Source organism: Triturus cristatus, chromosome 5_1 (genome assembly GCF_964204655.1).
Source record: "Triturus cristatus chromosome 5_1, aTriCri1.1, whole genome shotgun sequence".
Lineage (NCBI taxonomy): Eukaryota > Metazoa > Chordata > Amphibia > Caudata > Salamandridae > Triturus > Triturus cristatus.
Window position 1 is genome coordinate 40,804,543 of NC_140587.1, and position 26,394 is coordinate 40,830,936.

Below are 26,394 nucleotides of genomic sequence, written 5' to 3' on the forward strand. Positions count from 1 at the left end.
GAGGGAGTCTGACCCTCTGTGTTCTGCCGGAGAGGAATGAGCGGATCCAGTCGAGGGCTTTTTTCCAGATTCCTGTGTCGTGAAGTCTGTGGGCTAGGGTGCGGTGTGAGACTGTGTCGAAGGCTGCAGAGAGGTCCATGAGGATTAGGGCCACAGTCTCTCCTCTGTCAAGAAGGGAGTGGATGTCATCCGTCGCTGCAAGGAGGGTGGTTTAGGTGCTGTGGTTTTTCCTGAAGCCTGATTGGGAGGAGTGGAGGATTTTGTTTTCTTCCATGAAGGAGGCAAGTTGATTGTTGACAGCTTTTTCGATTACTTTCGCCGGGAACGAGAGTAAGGAGATCGGTCTGAAGTTCTTGAGGTTGGTGGGGTCCGACGAGGGTTTCTTCAGGAGGGGAGGGGTTTCTCGGCATGTTTCCAGTCATCAGGAAAGGAGGTGGTTTCAAAGGAGCGGTTGATGATTTCGTGAAGCTCGAGGCAATGATGTCTGCGGCTCTGTGGTAGATGTGGTGGGGGCAGTGGTCTGTGGGAGCCCTGGAATGGGTTGACTTCATATTCTTCAGCGTGTCTTCAATGGTAAGGGCGGTCCAGCTGTCAAGTGTCGGCTGTGTGGTGTAGGGAGCAGTGGGTGTTGGTTCTGCGTGCATGTTGTCGCCGTCGAAGTTGTCATAGATGGACTTGATTTTGTGACGGAATAAGGCGCTGAGTCTGTTACAGAGGTCCTGGAATGGTGGGATGTCGGTTGTCTCACTGTGTAGGAGAGTAGGATCTGCTTCACATGGGTACCCCACTTTTCCCTGGTGCTCTGGGGATTAGCAGGTATTGTGTTGTGACTCACATGGGGTCGTGGGCTCGGGCGGGGGCTTGGCTGGCTCCGGGTCGGCTGTGAATCACCCTCTCGTTGCCCTTAAGGCCTTCTGTGGTGATGACCACAGAGTAGGGGATGTGGGGAAGGTTGCAGGTTTGGATGGGGGCTGATATTGCATTATTGGGTCCTGTTATGGGGAGAGGGGTGGGGGGAGTTTGTTGGGGTGTTTTAGTGTGTGGGTTCTACTGCGATGCTGTGGGTGACCAATTGACACTGGTGGAGTTGTTGGGTAGTGGCTGCAATGGGGACGTTACCTAATTTGAAATGCCTCACATGGAATGTCCGTGGACTTCGAACTATGACGAGACGATATAAGGTGCACGCCCAGCTGGTGAGGCGAGGCATCCAAATTGCACTACTGCAAGAGACTCACTTAACTAAGCAGGAATACACTGCACTGCAGAAGCGGTGGCGTGGCCAGGTGTTTGGGACCACGTACTCAGCGTTTGCCAGGGGGGTGTTGGTGTGGGTGAGGGCGGGGGTCCCATTCCAGGCCACGAACCAGCTAGTAGACCCTGAAGGTCGCTTTGTGGCGGTGGAGGGGAGGCTCTATGGTCAGAGCGTGGTCCTGTGCAGTATATATGCGCCTAATACGGACCAGGCCCGCCTCTTTGCTAGCCTGACAGGCTCCCTGGCACATTTCCTGGCAGGCCCCGTATTGCTGGGAGGGGATTTCAAGTCAATCACTGATGTAGCCCTCGATAGGTCGCATCCCCCATTGGCCGACTCCCCGGTGCGCCGGTTAGCGGCGCACAGAGCAGACTGGCAGGAGAGGTGGAGCCTCGTAGATGTATGGAGGGAGCAACATCCTGGAGTCAGGGACTATTCCTTCTTCTCAGCTTTACATGCGCTGCATGTTAGGATAGACTCCATTCTGTGTAGCGGACCCCTGGCTCCCATGATGGCCCACACGGAGTATTTAACTAGGACTATCTCAGACCATAACCCATTGTTGCTGTTGGTGCAGTGGCAGCGGCCGCGGTCAGCTGTCCCAACATGGAGGCTGCGACCTGTTACATTAGAAGACCTGGTGTTTAGCGATGCGGTCCTTCAGGGCGTTGAGCATTACTTTAGGGAGATCAATAGAATGGGATGCAATGAAGGTGGTGGCCAGAGGCATTTGTATGGGCAGATTTTCAAATGTACGGACGACAGTCCTGGCTGATTTGGGGAAGGCGGAGGGAGCACTGCGGGATTTGGAGCGGCGCAGGCCTGAGCGGCCAGACTTACAGGCCCAGCTGCTTGAGGCGAAGGAGTTAGTGGCGACTGAAACAGAGCGCCTGCGGTGTTTTGATTATAAGTTGTATGTTACCAGAGTGCATGCGGAGCGGGACAAGGTGGGAACACTACTGGCTAGGCTAGCTAACCCAGAACCCAGAGGTTGCCCGGTCATGAGCATTAGAACGGAGACGGGGGAGGTAGTCTATTCGCAGACTGCGGTTTTGAAGCGCTTCCAGTCGTATTATACAGGCCTATATGAGAGCCAATTGGGGGTGGGTGTCTCTGCAATAGCCGACTATCTGGAGACTATTCAGCTCCCAGTGGTGGATGTTGAGACTGCGAAAGACCTGGGCGGACCCATAACGCTATCAGAGGTCCGGGTGGCCATCAAGCAGATAGCTAAAAATAAAACACCGGGACTAGATGGCCTGCCGGTTGAATTCTATGCGCAGTATGTAGATGTGTTGGCGCCTAGGCTCTTGCTAGTCTACGCGGAAGCCTTAACGCTTGGGCGTCTACCCCAGTCGATGAGGGAGGCATTGGTGGTGCCGCTGCTGAAGCCTGGCAAGGAGGCCTCCGATGTGACGTCATATAGACCTTTATCTATGCTGACGGTGGATTATAAAATACTGAGTCGTATCCTGGCCACTAGATTGCTGCCACACATGACAAGGCTGGTTCATGAGGACCAAGCCGGCTTTATTCCTACCAGGAGCACATCTATAAACGTTCGCCGCCTGGTTAGCATAATGGATAGCGCTTGGAACCTTGATCAGAAACCAGCAATATTAGCAGTGGATATCGAAAAGGCTTTCGACAGCCTAGAATGGGGGTACCTCGATGAGGTCCTAGAGAAGTTCGGCCTGGGAGATGGCTTTGGGCGTTGGACGAGGGTCCTCTACTCCTCGGCTACTGCCAGGGTACGATTGGGATCTGTCATATCCTCAGAGTATCCGGTGCGCAGGGGGACGAGACAAGGTTGCTCGCTGTCTCCCCTGTTGTTTGCCTTAGCGATGGAACCTTTGGCGGCACCTGCGAGGACAGGGAGGGTGTACAGTGGGATTAGCTGTGGTGAGGAGACTCATCATATATCGTTGTACGCTGATGACCTCTTACTGTACCTAGACAATACCGAAGAGGCCCTGGTGGGGGCTCTGGGGATGCTGTCGGGCTTTGGTAGGCTGTCCGGCCTCAGGGTAAATTGGACTAAAACTTGTGTTTTCCTGCTGCGGGCGGATACGCCGCATCCCCCTCCTACGGTGAATGTGGTCTGGGAGGCTACATGCTTCACCTATCTGGGGGTCCGAATCTATCACGACATCGCGAACTTGTTAGACGGTAACATAGGGCGTTGCATAAGGGCCCTGAAGGGGTGTATGACCTTCTGGGCCTCCCTTCCGTTATCAGTGCAGGGCCGGGTCGCACTGTTAAAGATGGTGGCTCTGCCTCAACTGCTCTATTATTTCCGCACCCTGCCGATCTGGATCCCACAGCGGATCTTCAAACATCTGAGGTCGTTGGTTATCGGTTTCCTATGGGGGACCGGACGTCGTAGGGTGGCCCTGACGACTCTGATGCGGCCCAAAATCGAAGGAGGGTTGGCGGTCCCAGATTTCGAATTATATTACCTGGCGGCGCAGCTCCAAGTTTTGATGCAGAACATTGCTAGAGTGTTTAGAGGCCCGGAACAAGGGAGGGGGACCGGCATCCAGAGACACGTTTTATCTTATATAGTTATGCAACAGAAATTGGACCTGAGAGGCTTGTCTATAGAGGAGAGAACTCTTCAGCTGTGCTGGCGCAGGAGTATGAAGAGAGCGAAAGCAGTGCGTCCGTATGCTCTGGAGATCCCTCTGGGGATGCTGACGGCGTTACCGCATGGAGGCGACTGGTCCCCGTTGGCGGAATGGGAGGAGTTGGGGCTGCAGATGGTGGGGGACCTCTATGTCGACGGGGAACTTGCCCCCTTCGGGGAGTTGCAGGAGCAGTTTGGCCTCCCGGATGGGAGTTACCTCCTGCATGCGGCGGTGATTGCAGCGATACAAAAGCATTGGAGGGGAGGGCTGGTGGAACCTACCGCAAACATGGCCTGCCAGTACGTGGTGATGGCAGCGGGAACGCTTAAGGCGGTGACCTGCCTCCACTCTAGAATGCTACAGGAGGGGATAGAGCCGCTCACAGCATTGAAGGAGATGTGGGAGGAAAGCATAGGCAAACCCATTCCGGACACGGTCTGGAGCCATATTCTGAGAAGGACATGGAAGGGTAGCAGGAATGCCCATTTCAGCAGGTACATTTCTTCATCCTACATAGGGCCTACATAACCCCGGGAAGGATTGGACGATACTTTCAGGTGCAGGATGCGGCGTGCTTAGCGCTTGGGGCCGAGCTGGACCACCTACTGTGGGGGTGCCCGAAGCTGGGGACGTATTGGGCTGAGGTGGGAGAGCTTTTGAACACGGTCACGGACCGGGAGGTAGAATTCGACATGGCGGCATGTCTCCTGCTCTGGTTCCCTCACACGGCAAAGACGAAGGTGACGAGCAAATTCATTGACCTAGGTCTCATGTTGGCCCAGAGAGAAATTACATGGCACTGGAAATCCCGGGAGGGCCCCTCAGTTAAGAGATGGACGGCTGAGCTGTTGAAATGGTCTGGATGTGAGAGTGTGCTCAGAAGGCAACAGGCTGTCAAGACAGGTAATGAAAAGGGTTTGGAGTGGGCGAGGGCTTGGGAGATGATAGTACAGGCTCTGCAAGACTACCTGCTGGAGGGCGCGGAGCACGAACATTCGGAAGGCGGGGTTCCCGGAGGCTTGAGAGACCACATGCAAAACCCGATAAATGGCGAGCCATAGCGTCAGAACCCACAAGTATAACCCACAGCAGCAGCAGTTGGGGGGTGGGAGGGGTAGGGGGGAGTTCATGGGGTATAGTTGTAGGGATGATAAGAGCGCCGGCAGACCGGCTCTCTGACTAAGGACCAGCAGGGAGTGGGGTTCCAGAGCAGCTCTCCCTGGGTACCTCTAATGTGCTTCTGGATAGGCTGTAGGCACTGCGCCTCCGGGAGGGAGCTAATGTGGACAGGTGCTGTGGATAAGGATAATCCTGGTGCAGCCAACTCTGAGTGGCTGCCTATATTTGGCGGCGTTTGTGGGGAGGGAGTTTGATGGGTATAAAAGCAGATACTATATTATGCTGTTGACCTGACATCTCTGTGAGGTGATCGCCTTGACACTCTGAGTCCCTGTGATGGTACGCCGCCCGGCCCCCGGGATGTGGGCTGAATGGCTGTGTGCATTGTTATAACGACAGATGAGCTTTGAGATGTCGTGCGTGTACAGGTTGACTTACTGGATGCCTAGTTTACAACTCTGCAATAAAAACATGTTTAAAAAAAAAATGGGTACCCCCACTTTTTGCTGGTGTTTCACTGTTTTTCGACCTTAGTCTGACTGTGGCCCTGCTAATTAGGACCACAGCCTAGCTGCTTCCTCTCTAAAATGGTCTGCATGTACAATAGGTGTGAGACGTTGGCCTGGCATATGCTGTCCACTAGTTATAGGGGACACCTTGCACCAGTCCAATTCGACTCTTATGGTGATAGGTTAAAAGACAACCTTTAAAAAAAGCTATCCTAGTGGTAGCTGTGGAGAGCAGCCTTCAGGCTAAGTCTTGAAGGAGTGTTAAGCTTATTGTTTTACCATAGATAACCTCTTGAATAACCAAATGAAAGAGTAGTCCACACAGGTATATATATAAAATATATGTATTTATTCGAAGAATAATCCCACTAGTCTCTTTATGAGGCTGGAGGTAAAGATACAATTCAAACAAGCATTGATAGTTACAATAAATAGCACTGGAATCATAGGGCCCCCGGGGGGGACCAAACCATATATTTAAAAAAGTGGTATAAGAACCACGACAATTCTACAGTCAATGCCTAGGGCATTTAAGGTCGCTGGCCCCTTGTGAAACTACCCAAGGTAGTGAGGAAGGGGACCCACGGGAGACGCGTGCAGTGGTATAAGCTACTGTCGGGATCTCTAGTAAAGCTTTTGGAGAATGTCGCGGTTGAAATTTACAAGATTAAAAACACTTCTAGCAGGAGTTCAAGTTCAAGAGTTTAGAGTTAAGCTTTTGAAGGGCCCACACCCACGAGAGTATCGAGATACCACTGTTACCTGCCCCAGGGAAGCCGGGTGCATAGGTCATTTTCGATGTCGGGTCGCGGGCTGATTTTCAATGGCAAAACGTGAAGAACTGCTGCTAGCAGGAAGCATCGTCGATGTCGTGAAGATTGAAGATGTAGATCTTGAAGAGAAGGACCTGATAGCAGAGGGGACAGAGTCTGGGTCATGGCACAGTGACCAGGGGGCTCAGGAGAAAGAGCCCTTCAATGTCGGGTGCTTCCAGGTGGAAGATGGGTAGGTTGGATCGTCAGCCATGGGGTCCAGGAGGCTTCAAGGAAGGCCATCTTCTGGAGAGTGACTGTCCCATGAAGGATGAGGGTCGCTGCGGTGTTAGTGTCCGGATTGGATCCACTAAGCCTTGGCAACCACAACCCACGCAAGAATCACAAAACAGCTACTGGTGCAGACCCACAAGGTCTGAGCGAGGTCTCCAGCAAGGAGACTGAAGAGCAGACCTGGAGCAACCAGGAGAACTCTTGGAAGTGAAGATTGACCTCCGCCAGGGCCCACCAGTTGAGAGACAAGGGACCGCGGGAGGCAGCCATTTGGCGTGCATAAAGATGCGCCCACGGGTCGCCGGAGCGGGCTAGGGCGTCGATCTTTGGCACAGATGATGCTGAGAGGTTGGCTCAATAATGGGCCAAAGCACAACTTCCTCACTCATCGGGTTTGTGTGCTGTGCAAGAGGTGGCCGGTGTCCTGGGTTATTAGGGATCTCGGCACCCACGGGGTCCACGGTGCTGAGCTTTGTTGTGCACACTCACTGGCCTCTGGGATGCCTGGCAACCCTCCTCAAGGTAGGTAGGAGTCGTCGATGTCCGTAGGAGCAGTGAAGTTCCAACTGGGTCACTTGAAGTGTTTCAGGTGCCTGCCAAGCAAGGGGGTAACTCCTTTACCCCAAGGGAGATTTCTTCATTCAGCTGTGCGGCAGCAAGTCGAAGTTCAAGTCTGTAAAGTCCAAGAATAATCTGAGGCTCTGGGGACCCTGTATTCACCTTTATCCAAGGATTAGGGGAGTGTCCAGATCAGAGCCCACCAATGAGAGGTCAGGCGGGAAAGGGTGGCTACACCCTCTCCCCTTTGTGTGTTTTCCCACCTGGGCAGGGGACAGGATGCCCCTGAACTGGTTTGAGGCGGTGTATGTAGAAGTAGGTACTGGAGAAGCCTACGTGCAAGTCTGAAAGACATCCTATGGTGCACCCACCCAGTTCCAATCCACATGGTCTGTCTGGGGAGGTGGGAGCACCTCCCTGCAACAAGATCCCTATTGTCCAGCTGCCGTGGCTGGAGTTCTGCCCAGCAACAGGCAGCCAGAGTCGTGTGGGTGGCGGGTAGCATCCATTTTGTACTATGTGTGCACTTTTAAATTGGTGTCTAAAATCTGCCGCTTTTACCATATTGCCCCTCTAGCAGGGGGGAATCATGCCCTCACTCCCATGGTTGGATTGGGGGTATGATTCCTACATGTTTGACACCAAACACGACATGGTTCTGTGCAGCCACTCTCAAGTTATCACGCTATCGCGATTACTTATAATGCGGTTAAGAGTATATGGTATGGCTGCACTACAAACAACCCAGCAATAGTTTTATGAAGGTTGCAGAGGGGCCCTACTCAGGTAGGGGTTCCCCCTCACACATATCTCAGCACCCTGCCTTGTAGGATTAGCAAGGCCTGTCTTAGGGGTGACATATGAGGATATGTGTGTTGTATTAAGTGGGATACAGGATACCTATATCCCGGTAAGGGGTGCAAGCACCACCTTACCCAGACTACAGTAGTGGTCTGGTGGTGTCAGTTTGTATGGCTGTCCCAGGGGTAGCACAATAAGTGCTGCAGCCCCTGGTAGGCCTCTGAGGGACCCATGCTCTGGGTACCTAGGGTACCATCTACAAGGGGTTGATAGGGTGTCCTCAGTATCCAATTGGTATGTACCTAGGGTACTCACATCAGTTTAGAGAGGAAGCAGATAGGCTGGGGTCCTGGATAGCAGGATCCCAGCCAGACTGGTCAAAAACCATTCAAATACCAGGCAAAAAGTTGGGGGCAACCATATAGTCAGATTCCACCTTCCTACATAACCCCCCCCCCCAAACGAAAGGAGATAAGGCTAACCTTGTCCAGATAAGCCTTTATTTCCTGAGTGGCCATATAAGGAAGAACCTGCACTAGCATGGTTACTCCCTGTCCCATGGTCCACTTGGGAAATCCTAACCCAAGGGGTTTTAGAGTTTCTCCAAAGTCTAGGGGAATTACCTGCATTGGGTTTTGGTACATAAGCAGGCTGGTGGGGGGTCTGAGTCTGGAAGTGAGGCCCTATTTGGGGTGGTCTCAACCTCCTCAGGCCACTGGTCACCATGGAAGCCTTTCTGTCCATGACTGTGTCATATCTGGCCCTAAGGGTCAACCTCTGGCTGCCTACAGCTGGGGGTTGGGTCCCTCTGGTTGGAATAGTGGAGGGCACTGGAAGGTGTGGGGCAACTATACCCCAGGCTTCCCTCTGCCCAGCAAAGTCCGTCTGGGGTGTACCTGTACTTAGGGGTAAGGGGGATCCCTCAGTTTGTGGAGGAATGGTCACCTGGCTAGAACTACTCTGCTGGGAGTCCCTAATCTGCTGATGAGGGGGTTCCTCTGGACAGGGGTCCTCTAGGGCTCCACTGACCTCCCTGACCTCTGCAGCCCTGGGCTGACTGGGGCAGGGTAGAGAGGGGCAGGATACCTGCTCCAGACTGGGTACCACCTTGGAAGGATCCCCTGCCATCAGAGTTGTGGCCAGGACAGGCCTGACCACTTCTGGGGCAGTTACTTCACAAGGGGCAGGATCAGTTCCCTTACAAAGCTGACCCTTACCTTTAGTCTGGCGGGGGGAGGACTGTTCCTCACCCCCTATGCTCTCTGTTTGGGTGGAGTGATCCATTGGTTCAGGCTTCACTCCCTTTAATTCTTCCTGGGGTGGAGGTGAGGCCCTCAGGGTCCCATCCACTCTCTCAGGGATGCCTAACATTCTTAAATGGTCAGTGTGGTCTACCTCAGCCCAGCCTGAGATTTACAGGTCATTCCCCAGTAGACAATCTACAGGTAAGGTTGGGGACACTGCCACTCTCTTTGGGCAAGTGACCCCTCCCCAGCTGAGATTTATCACTGCCATGGGATGGTCTGTCCTAATTCCATCAATATTGGTCACCTGGTATCAAAACTCAGGTAAAAGCTGTTCTAGGGGCACTGGTCTTCTTGTCACCATGGTGACACTAGCCCCTGTGTCCCTGTAGGCCACAGCCTTCTGACCATTGATCATAGGCTCTTGTCTGTACCTGCACAAGATATTGGGACTCATGGTAAAGTTGGCAAACCCCATGCCACTATCACAGACTAGAGTTGCTTGTGTAGGGGACCTGGGTAGGCCAGAGTCCACCTGAGTTCCCCAAGAAAGCCCAACTACGTTTTTGGGTGCACTCCCACCACCTGGGGGATTAATACTAGTAGTAACAGGAGGTGTTGGAGCTGCAAGGGGAGGAACATTTTCTTTATTGCCATTCTTTGGACAACTGGAGTCAGTTTTCCAGTGGCCAGGCTGCTTGCACACATGGCAATATGGTTTCTTATTGGAAGAGGAAGGATTTTGGGACCCACCCCCAGAACTGGATTTTTGGGGCCCTTCAGGGGACTTTTTTGTTTTATTATCCCCACCTTTCTCTTTGGGTTTTGTGGAATCTTTCTTCTGGTCACCACCTTGGTTCTTGGGCCTAATCCTGGTTCTGACCCATTTGTCTGCCTTCTTACCCAATTCTTGGGGAGAGGTCAGATCAGAGTCCACCAGGTACTGGTGTAAGAGTTGGTTCTGACAGTTATTAAGAATCTGCTCCCTCATGATGAGATTGTATAATCCTTGGTAATCATTTACTTTACTGCCATTTAACCAACCTCCCAGAGCCTTGGTAGCACAATCTACAAAGTCTACCCAATCTTGATTTTGTGCTTTCTGGGTATCTCTGAACTCTAACCTGTATTGATCAGTGGTTAGACCAAACCCATCTATCAAAGCATTTTTCAAGATATAATAATCATCTGCATCCTCTTCCCTAACAGAGAGGAGCTTGTCTCTTCCTTTGTCAGCAAAGGAGAGCCATAAGATTGCTGCCCACTGATCTACTGGGACCCTCTGAAATTTACAGGCTCTTTCAAGTGCAGTGATCCATTTATGGATGTCATCCCCTGTCTGATAGGGGGGCACAATCTTATGCAGGTTCCTATGGTCAGGAGCTTTCTCTCTAACTCTAGGGGTATTACTACTGCCACCAGGGGTCTCTAGACCCCACTTTCTTGAAGCTTTCTGAAGCTACAGGGACTCCCTGTCTAATGCTAACTGTTCTATCCTGAGCTGAAGCTTGGCTTGCTCAAACTGGATCAGTCTGCTTTTCCTCTCTTGGGAGGACTCTCTTCTCTGAGAAGAGGCAGAGGTCCCTTTGGATCTCCTAGAATGGTTAGATTCCACTGAGGGTGATCTGTCCCTTCTGTTTGGATCCGCCACTCTCCCATTAGGGATGGAGGGAGTGCCTCTTTGGCCATGACCTCCATGTTGTGAGTGGTCTGGTTCATCCTGGTCAAGTTCATTGTCCTCTTCCTGGTCCTCATCAGAGTCCACCACCTGGGTGTCCTCTTCTGTGGGATGCCCATCCAACCTGTCTACCCCATCAGACACTAAAGTCTGCTTGAAGTCTGCAATGAGCAGAATTTCTCTGAGACGTTGAGTGTTGGCACCTTTGGTTGTCTTCAGATGTCAGGCAGTGCACATCTCCCTAGGGCTCAGCAAAAGTGAGATTGTCATACCTGTCGACTAGGACCTTTGAGGGTCCTTCCAGGGCCTTATGGGCTCCTGATCCTAAAGACATTTCTAGTGTAGTGGTACTGGTGTATCTACCTACACTAGGTGTGGCCTACTGAACCCTTTCTTGAGTTGTAGTCAAGGTGTGCTTAGCCCTCTACACACAACTCCTAAGTTCAGTAGAACGTATTGTATTCTAAGCTTAAATTTATATGTACCTTTAGTACCAAGTGGCTTTCACTTTAGAAATTCAATTTGTTATCTAGTATAACAATGGCAAGCTTGAATCCAACCGCTGCACACCAATGTGAGAAGTTGGCCTGGCATATGCTGTCCACTAGTTATAGGGGACACCTTGCACCAGTCCAATTCGACTCTTATGGTGATAGGTTAAAAGACAACCTATCAAGAAAGCTATCCTAGTGGTAGCTGTGGAGAGCAGCCTTCAGGCTAACTCTTGAAGGAGTGTTAAGCTTATTGTTTTACCATAGATAACCTCTTGAATAACCAAATGAAAGAGTAGTCCACACAGGTATATATATAAAATATATGTATTTATTCTAAGAATAATCCTACTAGTCTCTTTATGAGGCTGGAGGTAAAGATACAATTCAAACAAGCATTGATAGTTACAATAAATAGCACTGGAATCATAGGGCCCCAGGGGGGACCAAACCATATATTTAAAAAAGTGGTATAAGAACCACGACAATTCTACAGACAATGCCTAGGGCATTTAGGGTCGCTGGCCCCTTGTGAAACCACCCAAGGTAGTGAGAAAGGGGACCCAAGGGAGACGCGTGCAGTGGTATAAACTACTGTCGGGATCTCTATTAAAGCCTATGGAGAAGGGCGCGGTTGAAATTTACAAGATTAAAAACATTTCTAGCAGGAGTTCAAGTTCAAGAGTTTAGAGTTAAGCTTTTGAAGGGTCCACACCCACGAGAGTATCGAGGTACCACTGTTACCTGCCCCAAGGAAGCCGGGTGCATAGGTCGTTTTCGATGTCGGGTCGCGGGCTGATTTTCAATGGCAAAACGTGAAGAACTGCTGCTAGCAAGAAGCATCGTCGATGTCGTGAAGATTGAAGATGTAGATCTTGAAGAGAAGGACCTGAAAGCAGAGGGGACAGAGTCTGGGTCACGGCACAGTGACCAGGGGGCTCAGGAGAAAGAGCCCTTCAATGTCGGGTGCTTCCAGGTGGAAGATGGGTAGCTTGGATCGTCAGCCACGGGGTCCAGGAGGCTTCAAGGAAGGCCAGCTTCTGGAGGGCGACTGTCCCACAAAGGATGAGGGTCGCTGCGGTGTTAGTGTCTGGATTGGATCCACTAAGGCCTTGGCAACCGCAACCCACGCAAGAATCACAAAACAGCTACTGGTGCAGACCCACAAGGTCTGAGCAAGGTCTCCAGCGAGGAGACTGAAGAGCAGACCTGGAGCAACCAGGAGAACTCTTGGAAGTGAAGATTGACTTCCGCCAGGGCCCACCAGTCGAGAGACAAGGGACCGCGGGAGGCAGCAATTTGGCATGCGTAAAGATGTGCCCACGGGTCGCCAGAGCGGGCTAGGGCGTCGATCTTTGGCACAGATGATGCTGAGAGGTTGGCTCAATAATGCGCCAAAGCACAACTTCCCCACTTGTCGGGTTCGTGTGCTGTGCAAGAGGTGGCCGGTGTCCTGGGGTATTGGGGATCTTGGCACCCACGGGCTCCACGGTGCTGAGCTTTGCTGTGCACACTCACTGGCCTCTGCGATGCCTGGCAACCCACCTCAAGGTAGGTAGGAGTCGTCGATGTCCGTAGGAGCATCAAAGTTCCAACTGGGTCACTTGCAGTGTTTCAGGTGCCTGCCAAGCAGGGGGGTAACTCCTTTACCCCAAGGGAGATTTCTTCATTCAGCTGTGCGGCAGCAAGTCGAAGTTCAAGTCTGTAAAGTCCAAGAATAATCTGAGGCTCTGGGGACCCTGTATTCACCTTTATCCAGGGATTAGGGGAGTGTCCATATCAGAGCCCACCAATGAGAGGTCAGGCGGGAAATGGTGGCTACACCCTCTCCCCTTTGTGTGTTTTCCCGCCTGGGCAGGAGACAGGATGCCCCTGAACCGGTTTGAGGCGGTGTATGCAGAAGTAGGCACTGGAGAAGCCTACGTGCAAGTCTGAAAGACATCCTATGGTGCACCCACCCAGTTCCAATCCACATAGTCTGTCTGGGGAGGTGGGAGCACCTCCCTGCAACAAGATCCCTATTGTCCAGCTGCTGTGGCTGGAGTTCTGCCCAGCAACAGGCAGCCAGAGTCGTGTGGGTAGTGGGTAGCATCCATTTTGTACTACGTGTGCACTTTTAAATTGATGTCTAAAATCTACCGCTTTTACCATATCGCCCCTCTAGCAGGGGGGAATCATGCCCTCATGCCCATGGCTGGACTGGGGGTATGATTCCTACATGTTTGATACCAAACACGACATGGTTCTGTGAAGCCACTCTCAAGTTATCACGCTATCGTGATTACTTATAATGCGGTTAAAAGTATATGGTATGGCTGCACTATAAACAACCCAGCAATAGTTTTACGAAGGTTGCAGAGGGGCCCTACTCAGGTAGGGGTCCCCCTCACACAAATCTCAGCACCCTGCCTTGTAGGATTAGCAAGGCCTGCCTTAGGGGTGACCTATGAGGATATATGTGTTGTATTAAGTGGGATACAGGATACCTATATCCCTGTAAGGGGTGCAAGCACCACCTTACCCAGACTACAGTAGTAGTCTGGTGGTGTCAGTTTGTATGGCTGTCCCAGGGGTGGCACAATAAGTGCTGCAGCCCCTGGTAGGCCTCTGAGGGACCCATGCCCTGGGTACCTAGGGTACCATCTACAAGGGGCTGATAGGGTGTCCTCAGTATCCAATTGGTATGTACCTAGGGTACTCACATCAGTTTAGAGAGGAAGCAGATAGGCTGGGGTCCTGAATAGCAGGATCCCAGCCAGACTAGTCAAAAACCATTCAAATACCAGGCAAAAAGTTGGGGGCAACCATATAGTCAGATTCCACCTTCCTACATTAGGTACATATCTAATTGGATTCTGGGGTGCCTTATAACCCCTAGTATATGGTATACTACGTACCTAGGGCATAGGTACCTCAGAGGCCTACCAGGGGCTGCAGCATATATTATGCCACCCCTGGGAAGCACTCCAAAATGGCACCACAGGTCTGCTACTGCAGCCTGGGTAAGGGTGTGCTTGCACCCCTTACTGTGGTATAGGCTACCTATATCCACACATATACAGACACATATAAACCTATAAGCCACTCCTATGGCAGGCCTTGACAATCCTGAAGGCAGAGTGCTTGGTTTTATGTGAGAGGGTGCCCAAGCATGAGCTGAGCCCCTCTGCAGCTTTCGGAAATACTTCCTCATGGCTGTTGTGTGATACAGCCATACCATATACTCTTAAGTGCATTATAACCTTGCGGTAAATGCTAACTTTGGGATGGCTGCATCAAAACATGTCGTGTTTGGTGTCAAACGCTTTGGAATACTACCCTCCCCCCTCCAATTCTGGCCGCGGGGGTAGCATTTCACCCTTCTAGATGGATAGACATGTTCACACTGGCTAAACCTGGTAGGACTTTCCTGAGCCCTGACATCACAAAATGGATGCCTCTGCCACAGACACGGGTCTGACCTCCAGCTGCTGAGTGAAACTCCAGCACGGGAGGCCTGGACAATAGGTTTCCTGTCGAAGGGAGGTGTAACCACCACCCCAGACAGGCAGATGTGTATTGGGGCTGGGCGGGAGCACTCTTTGGTGCTTTGAAGTCCTGCACTGGGGGCACACTTGGTGTCCCTGTGCATAGTCCAGTTCAAACCGGTTGCAGGGGCTACCTGCCCCTGCTCTGGCGCGCAACTGGACAAAGGAAATGGGTGTAACCACCCCTCATTCCAGGCCCACCCATAGGTGGGGCCTTAGAGTTAGTCCATCCCCTAAACTTACTATAAGTATAGGAATCCAGTCCCTAGGACTTTAGATTACCCTTGACGAACCTCTGCAACATATATCCTGGACCTTCGACTTTCTATCACAACAAGAAGATGGAAGAAATCTCCCTTGGGGTCAATGAGTGACTCCCCTGCTAGGCAGGCACCGAAGAAGCAACTGACCGGTCTGCATTGCTGAAGCTCCCGCCGGACGCCGAAGTCTTTGCATCACCAGAGATAGATTTCCAGACTTCCCCAAGGCTACCCTGAGTGCACGGCGAAGCTGAGGCCCGTGGCTATCATGGGTGACGTGGAACCGTGACCCCTGGACACCGTGAACTTTTGCAGCAATACTATCTTCCTTGTCCTCCTTGAAGTTGTGCTTTGGTCTTCGAGTAGCCCCAGCCTTGAGCACCTCCTGCACTGAAAATTATTGGCCTCCACTCCACGAGTGACCCGTGGGCCAGCTTCAAGTGCGACCGCTCGAGGCTCATTCGCGATCACTAGCCCTTTGGCTAGCATGTCCCCACGAAGGCCACTCCTTTTCTGCTTGGGCTTTCCTGGTTGCTCCAGACGTGCCCTGACTTACCCTTGCTGGGTGAGTCCCTCAGACCTTGCTGGTCTGCACCGCAGCCCTTTGTCTAAATTCCAGTGACTTGCCATTGCCAAGGATTGTTGGGTCCATTCTGGTCGCCGACACTGCAGCACTCGACAGACTTCGTGCGACACCTCGAATCCGGCTTGTGGACTCCGTCGACGCCTCCTGGACCTTGTGGCTGAAGAGTCAAGACACCCATCAACTCACCTGAAGCACCCGACATCTGTGGACAGTGGTCCATCCTGCCCTAGGTTACTGGCAAGTGACCCAGACTCTGTCCCCTCTGCTTTCAGTTTCCTTCCATCCTAGATACGGCCTTGGATCTCTGCGGACACTTCTCCTCTTCACGGCAGCAGCAGTTCTTTGCAGGCTCCCATTGAAATCGACCACGCGACCCGACACCAAAAGACACCTATGCACCCGGCTTCCCTGGGTGAGGTAACTCGAGTATTCTGGTGCTCTCGTGGGTGCTAGCCCTAGAACTTCTTAAGTCCAAAAGGGTTTGGTCCTGACTCGATTAGAAGTGTCCCTAATCTTTAAATTTCCAACCGCGACATTGCCCATAGACGATAACGGGAACCCACGGTTGTGTTTACACACTGCATACAGTCCCCGTGGGTCCCCTGTGTCACTACCTTGGGTGGTTCCTTGGGGTCCCAGCGAGTGTAGAGGCTATAGGGTCTACTGTCTATGCCAGTCGTGGTTCTTATACCACATTTTGGTATATGGTTTGGTACGCCCCTAGGGCCCAAACGTGTATTTGTGCTATTACTGATAATTGCTGACTTGTAAACTATGTACTTCGAACTCCAGTCTCATAAAGAGACTAGAGGGGTGTGTTTTATCTTAAATACATATATTTTGAATATATACCTGGTGTGGTTGTCTTTTCATTTGATCATTCAAGAGATTATAGACTGGTAAAACAAGCTGCTGTACATTCCTTCAAGACTTAGCCTGGAGGCTGCTCTCCATAGCTACCACTAGGATAGCTTTCAATAAAGGTTGTCTTTAACCTATCACCATAAGGGGTTGTTTGGACTGATACAAGGTGCCCCCTAGAACGTGTGGACAGCATATATCAGGCCACCTTCTCACACACAGTTGGGTTGGGTGAACTCTTTGATGATGCCAAAGAGTTCCTTGCTGTTGTGCGCATGGGTGGACAATCTGTCCTGGAGGGCTTTCTTCCTTGAGTGTCTGATGAGCTTGTGGTGGAGGCTGCTTTGAAGTTGTCGGGGTCTTCTGTGGATTTGGAGGTCCTCCATAACTTACTGAGGCATCTGCAGGCTCGTCTTGAGTCTCGGAGTTCGGTAGATAACTAGCTGGCTTTCTTTGTGCTGGTGTTAGTGGGGCGATGGTGTTGGTGCAGTCAGTAATCCAGTTGTGTAGGGTATCGGTGGTGGTCGTCTGAGACTGTGGGAGCGGAGCTGCTGAGGGAGGCAGTGAGCTGACCATCAGAGATTGTGTTCCAATTCCTTCACTGGAACTGGTGTGGACATTTGCGGGTGGTGTTTTATTTGAAGGTGAAGTGGACGCAGTGATGGTCCGTCCATGGGAGTTCAGAGGTGTGGCTGAAGAAGATGGAGTTTCCTGCTGTGAAGATGGGGTTGAGGGTGTGTCCTGCCGAGTGTGTGGGTTCTGGTATGATTTGTTTGAGTCAGATGTTGAGGAGGTTATCCAGGAGGGAGATGGAGTTGGGGTGTTGGAGGTTGTCGAGGTGGAAGCTCCCAGCAAGGTGTAGTCGGTGGAGGTGATGGCTTGCGGGGTGATGATGTCAGTGATGGAGCCGGAGAAGGCTGTGCAGGGTCCAGGGGGCCTGTAGATGAGAGTGCCTTGGAGGGTAGTGGTCGGGTTGGCCTGTATCTTGAAGTGGAGGTGTTCCATCAGGTCTGTGGGACTGTCGATGTAGGTGCTCAGTGGAAGGTAGGACTTGTGAGCAATGGGTGCTCCTTCCGGATGGTCTTGTAGCCTTTGGGGATGGCGATCGATATGTTAGGAGAGCTTGTAGTTGGAGAGCCGAGGAGTTATAGCATTGGCGAGTCGGAGGACCAGGGTCCTTGGCGCTGATCGTGGTTGGGCGCAGATGGCACGCCAGCGGCTTGTCCACTGCTGGGCTGGTCAGCGGCCGCTACTAAGTAGGGGTCGGTTGGAGGGCGGGTCAGGTTGGAATGCGGGACAGGGAACACATGGTAGGGGCCGCGGGGGCAGCAGTGGCGGGAAACAAAAGTGCTAAAATGAGGCAAAAAGGGGAGAAAAAAAACCTAGTTTATTAGTGAAGGCACAGAGGTAAGTAAAGGGCACTGAGGGCAGACTGTGCCAACCCAATATTAGCTATTATAGGTGAAGACACAGAGGTAAGTAAAGGGCACCGGGGCAATTGTGCCAATCCAACCCTAGCTATTATGGGTGAAGTCACAGAGATAAGTAAGGGGCACGGGACAGACTGTGCCAACCCAATATCAACTATCATAGGTGATTGCACAGGGTAAGTAAGGGGCACTGGGGCAGGCTGAGCCCATCTAACATTAGCTATTTTATTTAGGGGTAAATAGCCCCAGGGCACTTTGAACAGGCTGCAGTAACTGAGGACATTAATGTCAGGGAATCTCAGAGATACAGGGTGTAGGCTACAGACCTGGTTATCCTGTTCATTAGAGGGAGCTATTGTGACCTTTTTGTTCCTAAGAGACCATGAGGAGCACAGTGTTAGAAGGACAGGGAGGTACACGGTGGCACCCCAACCCGTTATCACTCCTCTCCCCTACACAGTTACGTGACCCTAAGATCAGCTGACATTATCAGGTGCACAGGATACGAGGTGACTCTGTCAGAAACTCAGTGATCAAAAGCACAGCCAGACACCAACAGACATAAATAACTACGCAGTTGACAGACAGCAAGAGACCAGCTGACTCTATCTGAGACATGGAGTCTAAATGATGGTATCAGACACCCTGAGACCCACAGCGCAGTCAGACACCAAGAGACATAGATAACTACACAGTTTACTAACACCCAGAGACCAGCAGACTTTGTCTGGAACATGGAGACAAAATGATGCTACCAGACACTCAGAGACCCTTAGCACGGTCAGACACCGACAGACAAACCGGCACTATCTGGCACATAGAGACATAATTATGCGGTCCAGCACTCAGAGACCGACAGCACAGTCAGACACCTGCAGACTTCGGTAACTACAGAATTTACGTAACCTTAAGACCAGCTGACATTATCAGGTGCACAGGGACGAGGTAACGCTGTCAGAAACTCAGTGATCGAAAGCACAGCCAGACACCGACAGACTGAGGTAACTAGACAGTTCACAGACACCTGAATACCGGCTGACGTTATTTGAGACACAGACAGGCGGTGGGAACTGTAGAGGACCGTTTACTGACATTCAGAGACCAACAGCACAGTCAGACAGAGTATAGTCAGACACAGACAGACCGAGGTAAGTAACTAGACAGTTCACTGATACTCAGATACCCACAGCATAGTCAGACACAGAGTACAGTCAGACACAGACAGACCGAGGTAACTAGACAGTTTACTGATACTCGGATACCCACCGCAGAGTCAGACAGAGTATAGTCAGACACAGACAGACCGAGGTAACTAGACAGTTTACTGATACTCCGAGAACCACAGTCCGGTCAGACCCTGACAGACAGTGGTAGCGAGATAGTTTACAGAAACTCTGACAGACACTCGGATACCCACAGCACAGTCAGACAGAGACAGACAGAGGTAGCTAGATAGATGCAGACACTCGGAGCCCAACAGCACAGTCAGACACAGAGTACAGTCAGTCACAGACAGACCAAGGTAACTAGACAGTTTACTGATACTCGGATACCCACCGCACAGTCAGACACAGAGTACCGTCAGACACAGATAGACCAAGGTAACTAGACAGTTTACTGATACTCCGAGAACCACAGTACGGTCAGACCCTGACAGTGGTAGCGAGATAGATGCAGACACTCGGAGCCCAACAGCACAGTCAGACACAGAGTACAGTTAGACAGAGGTAACTAGACAGTTTACAGACACGCAGAGACCAACAGCACGGTCAGATACTGACAGACAGAGGTAGCTTGACAGTTTGCAGATACTCAGAGACCCACAGCATGGTCAGACACTGACAGAGGTAATGAGACAGTTTACAGACACCCAGAGACCCACAGCACAGTCAGACACAGACAGACAGAGGTAACTAAACAGTTTACAGACACTCAGATACCCACAGCATGGTCAGACACAGAGGTAGCTAGATAGATGCAGACACTCAGGAGCCCAACAGCACAGTCAGACACAGACAGACAGAGGTAACTAAACAGTTTACAGACACTCCGAGACACACAGCAGGGTGAGACATAGACAGGCAGAGATTATTAGACAGTTTACAGATACTCAGAGACCCACAGCATGGTCAGACACTTACAGAGGTAATGAGACAGTTTACAGACACCCAGAGACCCACAGCACAGTCAGACACAGACAGACAGAGGTAACTAAACAGTTTACAGACACTCCGAGACACACAGCAGGGTGAGACATAGACAGGCAGAGATTATTAGACAGTTTACAGAGACTCTGAGACCCACAGTATGGTCGGACACAGACCGAGGTAACTAGACAGTTTACTGATACTCGGATACCCACCGCACAGTCAGACACAGAGTACCGTCAGACACAGATAGACCAAGGTAACTAGACAGTTTACTGATACTCCGAGAACCACAGTACGGTCAGACCCTGACAGTGGTAGCGAGATAGATGCAGACACTCGGAGCCTAACAGCACAGTCAGACACAGAGTACAGTTAGACAGAAGTAACTAGACATTTTACAGACACGCAGAGACCAACAGCACGGTCAGATACTGACAGACAGAGGTAGCTTGACAGTTTGCAGATACTCAGAGACCCACAGCATGGTCAGACACTGACAGAGGTAATGAGACAGTTTACAGACACCCAGAGACCCACAGCACAGTCAGACACAGACAGACAGAGGTAACTAAACAGTTTACAGACACTCAGATACCCACAGCATGGTCAGACACAGAGGTAGCTAGATAGATGCAGACACTCAGGAGCCTAACAGCACAGTCAGACACAGACAGACAGAGGTAACTAAACAGTTTACAGACACTCCGAGACACACAGCAGGGTGAGACATAGACAGGCAGAGATTATTAGACAGTTTACAGAGACTCTGAGACCCACAGTATGGTCGGACACAGACAGAGGTAACTAGACAGTTTGCAGACACTCCGAGACACACGGCACGGTCATACAGTTAGACACTGACAGACAGACGTAAATAGACAGTTTACTCACACTCAGGGACCCACAGCACTGTCAGGCACCGACAGACAGAGGTAAGTAGACAGGGGCCACTCAGTATTTCATCCTTCTGAGGTCGATAAAATGAGTACCATTGAGTTGGGTATCAATAAACATCATCTGTTTTTCAGCACCAAGATGCCCGCGGGTGAACCTGCACTTTACAAATACACGTTATGTTAAGTTGTGTTGTGTTATGTTATGTTACCTTGCGCTATGTTGTGTTTGCTCGAAGCACAGATGGTAAATAAGACCGAGAGACAGGGAGCAAACGAGGCCGTGAGACACACCCATGGCGTGGAGAGGCAGAGACGGAGCGGGGAGCAGAGAGAGTGTCCAACAGAGACACGATGAGAGAGGGAGGGCCGAAGCACGGTGTTTGATTGACGGGAGGTAAAGAGAGCGAGGTGACTGGTCTGGAAGAGATAACGTGAGGGACACACGGACAGAGCTCCGGGAGACTGACAGAGGCACCGACAGCTGCCCTGAAAGCAGGTCTCAAAGAGCCCAGAGATGCTACTGGCTGCGTGCCGCACGCCCCGGTGTACCTCGCTGCACAGTCTACGTGCACCTCACCGGCTACTACCTCAGTGTGCTCCCCCTGTACACGACCCTGCAGCTCACAGCGCTGCTCGGCTCTCGGCGCTGTCCTCTGAGTGTTACCCAGAGTACTTCAGTGCTGCACCATGCATGTCACAGCACAGGCTCCCTGTACGCACCCCACAGAACTATTGCATTTACCCCACACCCGCTGTACTCACAGCGCTGCTCGCTTCTCGGCGCTGTCCTCTGAGTGTTACCCAGAGTACCTCAGAGCTGCATCATGCATGTCACAGCACAGGCTCCCTGTACGCACCCCACAGGACTATTGCATATACCCCACACCCGCTGTACTCACGGCGCTGCTCGCCTCTCGGCGCTGTCCTCTGAGTGTTACCCAGAGTACCTCAGAGCTGCATCATGCATGTCACAGCACAGGCTCCCCGTACGCACCCCGCAGGACTATTACATATACCCCACACCCGCTGTACCCCGCTCACAGCGCTGCTCCTGCTGGCTTCTCGGCGCTATCCTCTGAGTGTTACCCAGAGTACCTCAGAGCTGCATCATGCATGTCACAGCACAGGCTCCCTGTACGCACCCCACAGGACTATTACATATACCCCACACCCGCTGTACTCACAGCGCCGCTCCTGCTCGCCTCTCGGCGCTATCCTCTGAGTGTTACCCAGAGTACCTCAGAGCTGCATCATGCATGTCACAGCACAGGCTCCCTGTACGCACCCCACAGAACTATTGCATATACCCCACACCCGCTGTACTCACAGCGCTGCTCCTGCTGGCTTCTCGGCGCTATCCTCTGAGTGTTACCCAGAGTACCTCAGAGCTGCATCATGCATGTCACAGCACAGGCTCCCTGTACGCACCCCCGCAGGACTATTGCATATACCCCACACCCGCTGTACCCCGCTCACAGCGCTGCTCGCTTCTCGGCGCTATCCTCTGAGTGTTACCCAGAGTACCTCAGAGCTGCATCATGCATGTCACAGCACAGGCTCCCTGTACGCACCCCACAGGACTATTGCATATACCCCACACCCGCTGTACCCCGCTCACAGCGCTGCTCCTGCTGCGCTTCTCGGCTCGATCTTCTGCGAATTTCGTCCATACACAACTCTGCCTCTATCATGCGCCTGGAGGTTGCCTAGTTACCTACTCTACCTCACGGCGCTACTCGCTGTGCCCGCTCTACGTGCGCTACAATCCGCTCCACTTACGAACCTCACAGGACAACTGCCTGGACCTGACCCTGCTGCTCCCGCTGTACCTCACAGCGCTCCTGCAGCCCCTCTCGGCGCTGTCCTCTGAGTACTTCGTCCATGTGCAACTCTACCTCAAGCCTGCGCCTCACTGGAGGCCTCCGTGCTACCCACCAACCTCTCGGCGCTGCACCATGTACGACACAGGCTCCCTGTAGCACCTCACAGGTGTATTGCATGTACCTCATACCCGTGTTCCCGCTGTATCTCCCAGCAGGCTACTGCTGCGCCTCTCGGCGCTATCCTCTCAGCGCTTCTTCGGTGTATGTCTTTGACACTTGCTGAAGGATTCGGTGCTTTTTCTGTACCTCTCAGCGCTGCACCATCTACGACACGGGCTGCTCTCTGTACGTACCTCGCAGCACTGTTACCTGTACCCGGCATTGCTGCTCCCGCTGTACCTCACAGTGCGCTACTGTTGCGCCTCCCAGCGCTATATTCTGGACACCTCCTCCATGAACCAGTTGACTCCCAGTGGAGGGTGCGGTCTCTTCTCTGTACCTCACAGCACTGCTCTCTGTACCTGACAGAGATGCTCCCGTACCACTGATTACCGCTGCTTGCGCTGCCTCTTAGCGCTATCCTCGCAGTTCCTCCTCACTCTGCAAAGCTCACACATAAGTGCAGGCTTCATTTATTTCTCTTCCTCACAGTGCTCCTCCGCCTGCCTCGCAGCGCTATCCTCTGAGTACTTCCCTCAGATGCAAGTCTATCCCTCACCGGAGGCAGCAGTGTTTTCTTTGTACCCCACAGTGAGGTTTCCTGTGCCTCGCAGCGCTGCCCTCTGTACCTGTCAGTGCCGCTCCTGCCGCCTTTCAGCGCTCCTCAGAGTGCCTTCTCATATGCAGATCTCACGTTTCAATGAGAATGTAAAGATATCTAAAGCATCAGTTGAGGCATCGGTGTTTTCTGGTTACCTCACAGCGCTGGTCTTGCTGCCTCTCGGCGCTATCCCCACAGAGCCGCCTCCGCCTCAGCTCCCGCCCTTCTTTGGAGCCTGAGCGCTTTCTGCCTCATCATGATGAGTGTGGAGCGGCAGGGCGGCTCGGCTGCTGATTGGCCAGCGGCGCAGGGGAGAGGCGCGGCGGGGGCCGTTCAGAGATACGATTGGCTGGAGGGAGGAGGCTGGCAGAATGGCACGTTATGAATTAAATGCTGCTAACGTTGAGTGTGCTTGGAGTCACCTGCGAATGAGCGTCATGAGGCGGGAAGGCGAAGGGGCCGGGGCAGCGAATACCCTCTAGCAGTGCCCTCACCCTGATCCTTCTCAGTGCCCGCATTGTGAACTTTGACCATCAGTTCTCTTATTTTAGATTTCCTCCCGCAGTGCCCTCAGTGTGAGCTTCCTCCTGCAGGGCCCTCGGTGTGAGCTTCCTCCATTAGGGCCCTCAGTGTGAGCTTCCTCCTGCAGGGCCCTCAGTGTGAGCTTCCTCCTGCAGGGCCCTCAGTGTGAGCTTCCTCCCGCAGGGCCCTCAGTGTGAGCTTCCTCCTGCAGTGCCCTCAGTGTGAGCTTCCTCCTGCAGTGCCCTCAGTGTGAGCTTCCTCCTGCAGGGCCCTCAGTGTGAGCTTCCTCCCGCAGGGCCCTCAGTGTGAGCTTCCTCCTGCAGTGCCCTCAGTGTGAGCTTCCTCCTGCAGGGCCCTCAGTGTGAGCTTCCTCCTGCAGGGCCCTCAGTGTGAGCTTCCTCCAGCAGGGCCCTCAGTGTGAGCTTCCTCCCGCAGGGCCCTCAGTGTGAGCTTCCTCCAGCAGTGCCCTCAGTGTGAGCTTCCTCCAGCAGTGCCCTCAGTGTGAGCTTCCTCCAGCAGGGCCCTCAGTGTGAGCTTCCTCCTGCAGTGCCCTCAGTGTGAGCTTCCTCCTGCAGTGCCCTCAGTGAGAGCTTCCTCCAGCAGTGCCCTCAGTGTGAGCTTCCTCCTGCAGGGCCCTCAGTGTGAGCTTCCTCCTGCAGGGCCCTCAGTGTGAGCTTCCTCCAGCAGGGCCCTCAGTGTGAGCTTCCTCCCGCAGGGCCCTCAGTGTGAGCTTCCTCCAGCAGTGCCCTCAGTGTGAGCTTCCTCCAGCAGTGCCCTCAGTGTGAGCTTCCTCCAGCAGTGCCCTCAGTGTGAGCTTCCTCCAGCAGTGCCCTCAGTGTGAGCTTCCTCCAGCAGGGCCCTCAGTGTGATATTCCTCCTGCAGGGCCCTCAGTGTGAGCTTCCTCCTGCAGGGCCCTCAGTGTGAGCTTCCTCCAGCAGGGCCCTCAGTGTGAGCTTCCTCCACCAGGGCCCTCAGTGTGAGCTTCCTCCTGCAGTGTCCTCAGTGTGAGCTTCTTTCAGAAGTATCCTCAGTGTGAGCTTCCTCCCGCAGGGCCCTCAGTGTGAGCTTCCTCCATCAGGGCCCTCAGTGTTAGCTTCATTCAGCATGGCCCTCATTGTGAGGTGTGACCTCAGTGGGAATCTCCCCAAGAGTGCCCTCAGTGTGAGATTCCTCCTGCAGGGCCCTCAGTGTGAGCTTCATCCAGCAGTGCCCTCAGTGTGAGCTTCCTCCTGCAGTGCCCTTAGTGTGAGCTTCCTTCTGCAGTGCCCTCAGTGTGAGCTTCCTCCTGCAGGGCCCTCAGTGTGAGCTTCATCCAGCAGTGCCCTCAGTGTGAGCTTCCTCCAGCAGTGCCCTCAGTGTGAGCTTCCTCCAGCAGTGCCCTCAGTGTGAGCTTCCTCCAGCAGTGCCCTCAGTGTGAGCTTCCTCCTGCAGGGCCCTCAGTGAGAGCTTCCTCCAGCAGTGCCCTCAGTGTGAGCTTCCTCCAGCAGTGCCCTCAGTGTGAGCTTCCTCCTGCAGGGCCCTCAGTGTGAGCTTCCTCCAGCAGTGCCCTCAGTGTGAGCTTCCTCCAGCAGTGCCCTCAGTGTGAGCTTCCTCCCGCAGTGCCCTCAGTGTGATATTCCTCCTGCAGGGCCCTCAGTGTGAGCTTCCTCCATCAGGGCCCTCAGTGTGAGCTTCATTCAGCATGGCCCTCATTGTGAGGTGTGACCTCAGTGGGAATCTCCCCAAGAGTGCCCTCATTGTGAGCTTTCACCAGCAGTGCTCTCATTGTAAGCTTCATTCAGCATGGCCCTCAATGTGAGCTTCTTCCTGCAGTGACCTCCAAGTGAACCTCCTCAAACAGTGACCACAGTGTGGGCTTCTTCTAGAAGTGACTACAGTGTGAGCGCCCTTCATTAGGGCCCTCAGTGTGAGATTCCTCCTGCAGTGCCCTCAGTGTGAGCTTCCTCCAGCAGTGCCCTTGGTGTGAGCTTCCTCCATCAGGGCCCTCAGTGTGAGCTTCCTCCAGCAGTGCCCTTGGTGTGAGCTCCCTCCTGCAGGGCCCTCAGTGCGAGCTTCCTCCTGCAGGGCCCTTGGTGTGAGCTCCCTCCTGCAGTGCCCTCAATTTGAATCACCCCTGCAGTGCCCTCAGTGTGAGCTTCCTCCAGCAGTGCCCTCAGTGACAAATTAGACAATTCTTTATTGTTTGATTAATTAAAATCTTACAATATTTCCAATACCAAGACATATTTAGTGAATATATTACATTTAAAT

The 26,394-nt window shown here is 52.7% G+C and overlaps 1 protein-coding gene across 2 annotated transcripts in view; it reads right to left on the reverse strand.

The window, feature by feature from the left end:
• The window catches only part of LOC146830108 (riboflavin transporter 2-like), a 349,232-nt gene extending 325,378 nt beyond the window's left edge, over positions 1-23,854 (reverse strand). Inside the window, exon 1 of one of the 2 annotated variants that reach the window (XM_085604327.1) lies at positions 23,777-23,854. The gene's annotated coding sequence lies outside the window, so the exon portion shown is untranslated. Of the gene's footprint in view, positions 1-23,649; positions 23,750-23,776 lie in introns of those variants that run through there. The other variant, XM_085604328.1, reaches the window with a different exon arrangement.
• Between the last annotated feature and the right edge of the window lie 2,540 nt (positions 23,855-26,394).